We start from the raw sequence: 9,328 nt of genomic DNA, 5'->3' as shown, positions 1-9,328 counted from the left end.
GAGGGGCGCACTTAGTCTAAAGCCTACGGGCTAACGTAGAGGTAACACGTTTTTGCACCATATCCCTTCCGATTGGAAGGCCCGATCCGATGACCATGCCATTAGTCTGCAATGTCTCTAACCCAGGTTTTGTATATGCAAGTGTATGTATGTATATATGTGTATATATATATATATATATATATATATATATATATATATATATATATATATAAACCATAAACACAGTAATCAACCCGAAGGTCGGTTTGGTAGGTGATGGTAGAGTTCACCCAGTACTAAGCCCTATACGGCGTGTGAACACTCACGCATCAGGGAGCTGCAGGTGCCCAGAGTGCTTTGCGGGGGAATCGAACCCGGGACCCTCTGGTCAGCAGTCTAGCGCTCCACCCACTGGACTACCGCGACCCACTATATATATATATATATATATATATATATATATATATATATATATATATATATATAATTAAGTAATCTACCGGTTAAGGTAGGTTTTTGGATGGACCCAGCTACTAAGTAAATATTTTGTGATTCCTAACAAAACACAATCCACCAACCTAGTCTACATCAGGTCCCTCTTCATCTCTGAGTACTTTCTTCCTCCCTTCATCCCGTTCAACATCCCTATCCTATTCCTGCCCTTTCCTCGTTTGCCTAGCATTCTCCCCTCTATTACAGTCTTCAACATCCAACTGCCGATCAATATGCCTTTCATCCGTATATATACCCTGGTTTTTATATTTCAACATTGTTCCTTTTATAAAAAATATTCTTACCGCATTGAAATTTTGCTTTCGACTGTACAAATCGTGAACGGAGGCCTATGCAGTGCTGCAAAAGGTATACTAAGAGTCTCTCTAAGAATTGTGAAATTCAAGCATCTTGTCAAATGAATGCCAGTTCCCTTCCCCTGCTTAAGCCTACATTTTCTCCGGGAGATGAAAACCGGAACATCATTCAAAACAAACTTCTTCATTAATAATCAGCTGGATTTGAAACCGGCCCCTCCGGTAATTAGCCTAATTCGTTAGACAACCAAAAACTTCAATATACACTGAGGAAGTATGCATTGCAATTATTTTGTTACGCCATATTCTCAGATGAGAATTTCCGACTCAGACGGGGAGGGTGGAGGAAGAGGGGGTCATCTCTTTTCCTTCCATTCCACACTGTAAAGCGGGATAAAAAAACTGTCGCACCTTCGGAGCACTCTCCTCGCTCAGATGCGACCTGAATGTTGCATCGCGCCCCGCGTGGCATTTCCGACGCGCTGGCCCGGAGAAGGGGTGGGAGCGGGTTTGCATGCCTTTCTGGAAAAAGGGAAGGGTCGGAAGAGGTGATGGATGAGAAAGGAAGGGAATTTTCACGCTGCCTTAGTAACCCACGCATCTCCCACACTCTTTTGTGATTCAATGTAGAAGTTTGCCTTGCCCAAGGCTAACTGAATATCGCTGAGTTGCACAACGACACAGAAACATTTCGATGTAAATGGACAAGTTCGTGAGCACATCCCATGTCGAATTTTCTTTTTTAGGGATGCCATCTGTGGAAATTTTTATTGGTGCCGTTGGGCTTCAAAAGAAAGGGGTATCGCTAGGATACTGTCCACCATGCACCACGTCCATCTGAGTTCTTCTGCTGTTCCCCTCACCAAGTTATACTTTGGCTTTCCAAACGGCTAATAACCAAAGGTCTGATAAGTTAAGAAGCAACCTAGTCAGAAAACAAACTTTGTGAGTCTTATTGAGTCGAACGTGATTGCAACTTAGCATCCCTTATTCACTCTTCTGAATATAGTATATCACATTGTTAATTGAATACCATTTGAATTGAAAGCATGTGTTACTTGAGAACCTTCTTTGTAATTATCCCATTAATTATGATAGGTAAGTAAGGGTAAGAAAAGAATCAATGCTATGAACTGGTGGCTGGAGAAAGAGGGGTAAGTAGATGAGTAGCGGCATAAGCCCGTCAGATAACTCTGCACAGAGTATTAGCTGTGGACTGTTTGATTGCAACTCACTGGAGAGAAATAACCTTCGCATTTGCTTTCCTATTATGTAATTTTTATGGCCATAAATGCATCTGAGGGGAAAGGCTAATATCTCATATTCATATTCCTTTCATTTCCACTAATTCAGTCTCTAATTTAGACACTCAATTATTCCCGATAAAGCTTCAGGATTAATCGGAAAATGCATAGTAAATTAATGCTCCTGTGCAAGTATCCAAACATGGCGTCGGTGAGCAAGAGTACTTGTGTAAAAGAAGAGAACGTGTTTCTGTTAATATAGTTTTGCATGTCATGTCCCCTCGGGTTGGTCAATCCTCATCATATTTATCAATTTGATTATTATTATTAGTATCCTATCGGTTATGGTACAGGGTTCGTCCGGAAAATAAGTGTACTGAGCTCAGGAAAAAAAATTTATTACACTTTTACATATATTAAGCTAATATTCCTCAAAATAGGACCCTTGTGAGTCGATACACTTGTTCCAGCGGCGTTCCCATTCCTGGAACGCTCCCGCGAAGGCATCATCGGGAACCTCTCGAAGACACGTCGTCACGGCCTCTTTGACGGCGTCCAAAGTCCCGTATCGCGTTCCTTTCAAACTCCTCTTTATCTTCGGGAACAGAAAGAAGTCCGGTGATGCCAAGTCCGGGCTGTAGGGCGGGTGCGGCAGCGTTGCCACGCCGTGCTTGGCAAAGAAGTCCGACACGACAAGCGCGGTGTGAGACGGCGCATTGTCGTGATGCAGCCGCCAGATGTTTTTGATCGCTGACCGGACGCGGGCGACTCGTTTTCGAAGCCTGTCGAGCACTTGGACGTAAAATGCAGCATTTACAGTTTGTCGTTCAGGTACAAACAGTTTGTCGTTCAGGTACAAATTCGTAGTGGACGACTCCCCTTTTGTCAAAAAAGACAATGAGCATCGCCTTGATCCGAGATTTGCTCATGCGAGCTTTCTTTTGACGGGGTGATGATGGGGTGTGCCACTCCGCACTTTGTCTCTTCGACTCCGAGTCGTACTCAAAGATCCACGTCTCATCACCCGAAACAACGTTCTCTAAAAAATGTGGATCATTTTTGCAGTGATCTGCAAGTTGTGTCGCGATTTCCAAACGATTGAGTCTTTGATCATCACTAAGCACTTTCGGCACCAACTTTGCACAAATTTTTCGCATCTGTAATTGCTCCCTAATTGCTCGTCTGCCTAGCATACCCTCCTCAATCAGAGTCTTCAGCATTCCATTGCCTGTTAAAATGCTCTCATTCACTTTTCTTGTGCTCTTCGAACTTATGCCTACTGCCACTCTCTATTCTTCTACCATGAGTAGTACTTCGGAGTTGTTTTTCTTATCCGTCCATGTTACTTTTGCCATTCTTCTCCACACATAAATCCCAATCTCCACCCATTTATGCTTATATTCTTGCCCCACGACGAAGTTTCCTTCCCGGACAAAACTACCCACCATATCACATCTCTTCTTTACTTCCCTAATCCAAATTCTCGTCATCATCTTCCAGCTAATTATGTAGTTAGTCGTTCAAAAATATTTCTGCCCATTATGTTACCAAGGTTTGTTGGTCACACATTTTTTCACATATTGAAAGGCGGTTACTTCCTCAAACGCCACGCGTCCTCTAGGGCCTATATAAATGAGATAGCTGTGTTTTAACGACTATCCACCCCAATATCTATATATCAATATTTTTTAAAGTTGACGTATTTAATGGCGCGATTCAGTATAACACAATTTCTGTTGCAAGAAAAAATCTTGAAGCAGACGTCTTCAGGTTGGCGCGTGATTTTCTTTCTTGGCATGGCGCTAGACCCGATTTCTACTTGGGACGAATGCGACGAATACGCCGGGTCGAATTTCGGTCGTTGCCCACCGCCGCGCCGTTGAAAATGCTCTCTGCGCGTGGGTCCAAAGCACTGGCTAGAATGCTTCATTCCCGGATTTTTTTCAGTGGGTACCAAGAGTGGAGCTTGGATGGATTTAGGCAGGGGAGAGAGGTGGAGAAATTATCATCATCTCCAGCTAGCATTCATACCGTTCGTGAGATAAAACAAGTCAGTTGTGGGGCGTGGCCCCAAGCCAATTAGCGACCAGCTTACAAAGGAGCATCGATTCGTGCAAAGCTTAGTCTCCAAAATCCGCCGTATAACCCGAGCCTCCCAACTGAGTTTGTATAGTAGACAAACCGTGAGAGAGACATTTCAAGTAATGTCCACTTGTCTCATTTTATTTTGGGGCGGGGTGGATACATCAAGTGAAAATCGACCAAAATTTGACAGATGAACAAAGAGGATGAGCAGGTGTAACACAATATTACAACGAGGTGGGTTGAAAATAATGACCAGGTAAGAATACATTCATGAAAATTATGACAAAATGTGGGAGGGAGTTGGGCAAGAAAAGGCGATTAACGCGGCAGCAACTTGGGCCAGGAAAACGATCAATTCTTTCCCGGACGAAATTTTCTCCGGGTGCAAGAGTGAACAACTTTCTCTCCTAGTGTACTCATGGCTACATATACTCATTCCACAAAAAATTCCACTCGCTTATTGCACAAAACATGATGCAAAGTAAATGTTTTGTGGTTAAATAATTTTCCCTTTAAAGCCCTATTATGAACGATTCTAGAATACTCAATATTCGTTTTATCTGTGAACCCACATAAGGCAATGTCTCATGACAGTTTGTAAAATCTTGAAAAACGTAAATACAAAAAAGTAAAATTTACAGATTTAAATGGTTGACTTTTATGGTGGAGCATCCCGAAAAATAATATTTTTGTTGCCTGTCAGAGCTAAGAAACATTAATCGCTGATTAAAATTAACCTCCCCCCCCCACGGTATCTGAAATTATGCCTCATCAAAACCAATGCCTCCAAATTATGGTACTCTTTAGATGAATAAGTAATATGTCGTGATCGCGAAGATTTACGATCAAATATAACATTTCCGATAACCATCAGCTCCCTTTTTCCAATGTTGGATGTGCAGCCAAGAACTTTGTCACAGAAGTGTGCAAGGATAGGTTGTGAATTAAATCGAAGGAACACAAAAATGTTGTAACATTTGTGTACATTTCTGTTTCCAATGGTGAAAGTTCCAGCTTCATGACAATACCTTTTAAGTTACTCTTTCTCCACAGACCCCCGCAGCGTCTGCAACAGGAATGTCATATATATTTATCCGGAACAAAACACTTGATATTGTCTTTTGAAGGGAATAATATTTATATCACTGTTATTAAAGGAGCGACTTTGGCGAGAATCTGATCCTTTAATCATTATGAGGTCCAAATATACCCTAAAACCCGGAGTAATATGAACCGTCGACCTTTGGGGTTAGCAGGCGAGAACCTTTCCAGACTTACTCGCTCAGACAGTATCTGTACCTTCTGGGAAGGAAGACAATATCCTCATAATTTGAACACGATATGCCCGCTTTAGAAGTCATGCGATTGGTGTGGGTCAGCGTCACACTGCGAGAGATGGTGGAATGGCTGGAAGATGCGTGCGGGAGTGTGAGTGTAGGTCCCGGATTATGGAAGGAGGACTCGAGGATGGTGAGAGGAAAATAAGCGGGGAGGAAAGCGGCGAGGAGAAAGGCCTCTGAGAAAAAAGCAAGCATATTTTGTCGCTGAGAAGAGATTCTAAAAATAAATACCACTGACGGAAAAGGGAAATTGAAGCCGTGGACTCTTTTGAATACCTGTCATAGAAAGCTCCATTCATTCGGCTCGGCACAAACCCACAAGTGCGCCGAAAAAATTGATGCGACTGATTACGTTTCCCTTGCGACGAGATCTTTGTTAAGAGGCCCACGGATCGTAAAATTTACGTCACGCTCTTGTGAGCCGTGGAATGCACTCTGCATGGAAAAAATTCTCTCCTCCTGAACGGTAACGAATTGCAGTAGATATAGGTAGAGTTTGTGCTCTGAAAACGTACATTATTTCGCATCGACGAATCAGTCTAGGCTACTACCTCTTGTATCCCATTCGAAAATCAGATCCGATGGAAAACTACTTATCTGCCTATTTCTCTGCCGACCTATCAATTCCAACTCTAATAATGCATGTATCTTCTAATAATTTGGTGCGAGAAACTCTATTATTGTTAGAGCTAGATCAGCTTGCTCGTAGAGTCAACTTGTTCAGAGAATCAACTTCGAGTTAAATGAGAATGAATACGTGATGTGTCGAAGAATAACTAGTGATGATAGGAGGAACGATAGTGAATTTCATCCAAATTGCTGAAGTTACTATGTCCATTTGCAGCCACTGGAAATACAAAGTCACTCGTTTTCCCTTGAAATCCAATTCATTCAAATAGTTCATGGAATTATCTCCCAGATTAGCGCCTACTTGGAAAAGAAGTTAGGACAATACCGTATGAAATGATGATACTTGATGATTTTGACTTTCGGTAGTTGCTGCTTCTGAAACGTTTTCATTTTGGCTTTGGGACAAATCGGGCCAAAAAAATAGAATTCAAGTAATACCTGTAATTCATTCATACTTGATGATTTTGACTTTCGGTAGTTGCTGCTTCTGAAACGTTTTCATTTTGGCTTTGGGACATATTGGGCCAAAAAAATAGAATTCAAGTAATACCTGTAATTCATTCAGTTTTCCTATTATGCAAACTACAACGGACGCGAAAACTTGCGAAATTGTGCCAAATGTAGAAACTCCCGAATGCCATTTTTCGGAGTTTCTGTATTGGAGATGGAGCAGAATTACATTTTTAAAGGACAATTGAGATAATTTTCTTCCTTTAGGAAAGGTGAGGGCCAGAAATAAGTGAGAATTGGAGATGAAAGGAATGGCAGAGGGGACGAACGCTTGCGTGAACGTAGTCCTTCGAAACCTGGGGTTGCACAATATAACCCTGAAATTGTGATACGAAATTTAAAAAAAAATGTTTCAACTCACCGTATTGTCATTGATATCACGATATAAAAGTTTCAGGTATCAGGTCATCTATATTGCTTCAACATCTATAAGGCTTTGGTAATAGCAGTGATGGAAACCTTTGAAAACATTCGTCATTCAGCTTATCGGCCGGAATAAATATCTCGGATTGTGTCTAATGGTGGGTTGGTATACAAAGACAATCGTAAAGATCTCTAATATGAATTACACCTGAAAATCGAACATTATTTGAAAAACTGTTGCCTTTGGCCAAGGCTATGGATCTATTATATCAGTGCAATGATTATGGATTCTATGTTGTATCCATCGTGGTATTTTTGTATGATTTCCGTCACACAGAATAAAATCCATTCACAAAAGATGGATCCTAACGATTATCAATTGTTAGGGGCAAAAATAAATTTTTAAACCGCCGAAGAAAGAAGTTGAGGGTCTGAAATCAATTCGATTAATAGAAAAGTCGACAGAATAAGAAGAGGAAGTAAGCAGAGGTCGGCCAGAGGGAAAACGACTGCGAATGCTATCATAAATTACTATAATAATTTCTGCAATAAATCGAAACCTCTGTTTACGAGAAAATACCTCAAATTAATCAATTCCATGGATATTCATATTCCGTTAGTTACTAAGAATAAGTTACACGGATGAGAAAATTACAACAATAAAACTTACACTAGGAGAAATGAAAAAAATTAAGAATAAGAAAATAAGTTATAGTTGACATGCGAAACGCTTCGTTTCAAAATCATTAACGCGCTTTGAGTAGTTGAGAATATCAAGTTATGCATAAAAAAAATACGTAGAAATTCATTTATCCACTAAATATTTCCCAGCTCATTCGTATTTTGCCCCAAATTATCAAAATTAATGTTCAGCACCTACCTATATAAAACGATACATTTAGGATTATTGTAAGGTTTCATTTTGAATTAACTGCTGAGATAATCGTCATAAGTAACAACAAGCTATTTTCATTTAACTAATTATCCTGGTTTTAAATGAATTATTTCTTTTCAGGTTAAGTCATGATATTTATGATATTGACGGTCAGGCGTATTATATGTACTTGGGCCACTTGATCTCATTTACGTACATGAAGTTTTTTCGTGTTCAACTTTAATTATATTTTATATCACTGCAAAATAATTAGGGCACCCACTGAAGTGCAGTTCTATCCCCAAACTCACTCGATTTTAAACCAGAGAATTCTCTAAGCTCCTGTCCGAATCAATGAAACCTTTTGAAACTATATTTGCATGCATTTCATTTGCATAGCGTACTCGTATGAAGTACCTGTTTCTTCCTTTGCACATGAGATGACAAACCGACTTAGAGCTATCAGAAATATCAAAAACGTTTTGTGCTATCTTAAAGTGATATCAGGAAAATATCAATTGACACAACTTAAATTTGAGGTCTCTACTACAGCTTAACAAAAGTAGGCCCAAAAACGTGATATTCAATTTCAAAGGCGGCGTAAAATGCGTCTCTTTTTGACTATGGTACCAGTCAGGAATTGACACCAATTACAGGATGCAGGAGGCACTTATTGTGGGTTACATCCATAATGAATGTGAGGGTAAAAAAGAAACTTTACACTTCCACAATAAATATTTAATATTTCACGATCATGGTTTCGATGCTGCGCATCATCGTCACCTGATGGGCAACACAGAAACCATGGTCGTGAATTATTAAATCTTTATTGTGAACGCTTAAAGTTTCTTTTCTATCCTCATAATGAAGGAATTCCACAGAGTTAATCCTGAAACTTATGTTTATGAATTATTGTATTTATGCAGGCGATTCAACATAAATATATATTTCCCGTAGTAGTAGTAGTATTTAGGGGATGGGCAGGAAAGACAGCAAATGACCTCAGCAGACCGACTGCTGAGGTCATTTGCGCCATAGGGGATGGGCAGGAAAGGATGAATGGTGGAGAGAAACCCGGCGTTGGTATTAGCCTACTCTTAACGAAAGGCACCAAGGGGTCCGCAGCTTAACTTCCTATCCGACGGACGGCGTACTCACTCTAAGTGTCATCCACAAAGTACCTCAAGTAGGGATCGAGATACCTCTGAAAAATATTCAACACCGCCGGGATTTGAACCCGGGCCCTCTGGGTTAATATATTTCCAGTATTAATAGTTATTTATTATTAGTTTTTATGTATACATACAAAAGAGTTATAAATATAAAAAACGGTCGATTATAATTCAATGTGCTTTGATTCCTACGAGTATGTTCTCAGTTTTTGTCAAATTTATGCGGAGTATTCTCATCATTTTTCAAATATTTTAATAAATCTGTTTGCAAATAATTGTATACATTGGAACTGAAATTTGGCTGATAAAAGAAGACAAA

Source organism: Hetaerina americana, unplaced genomic scaffold (assembly GCF_022747635.1).
Source record: "Hetaerina americana unplaced genomic scaffold, ioHetAmer1.1.p SCAF_4, whole genome shotgun sequence".
Classification (NCBI taxonomy): Eukaryota; Metazoa; Arthropoda; class Insecta; order Odonata; family Calopterygidae; genus Hetaerina; species Hetaerina americana.
The sequence above is the reverse complement of the archived record's forward strand: the minus strand, read 5'-3'. Positions refer to the sequence as shown.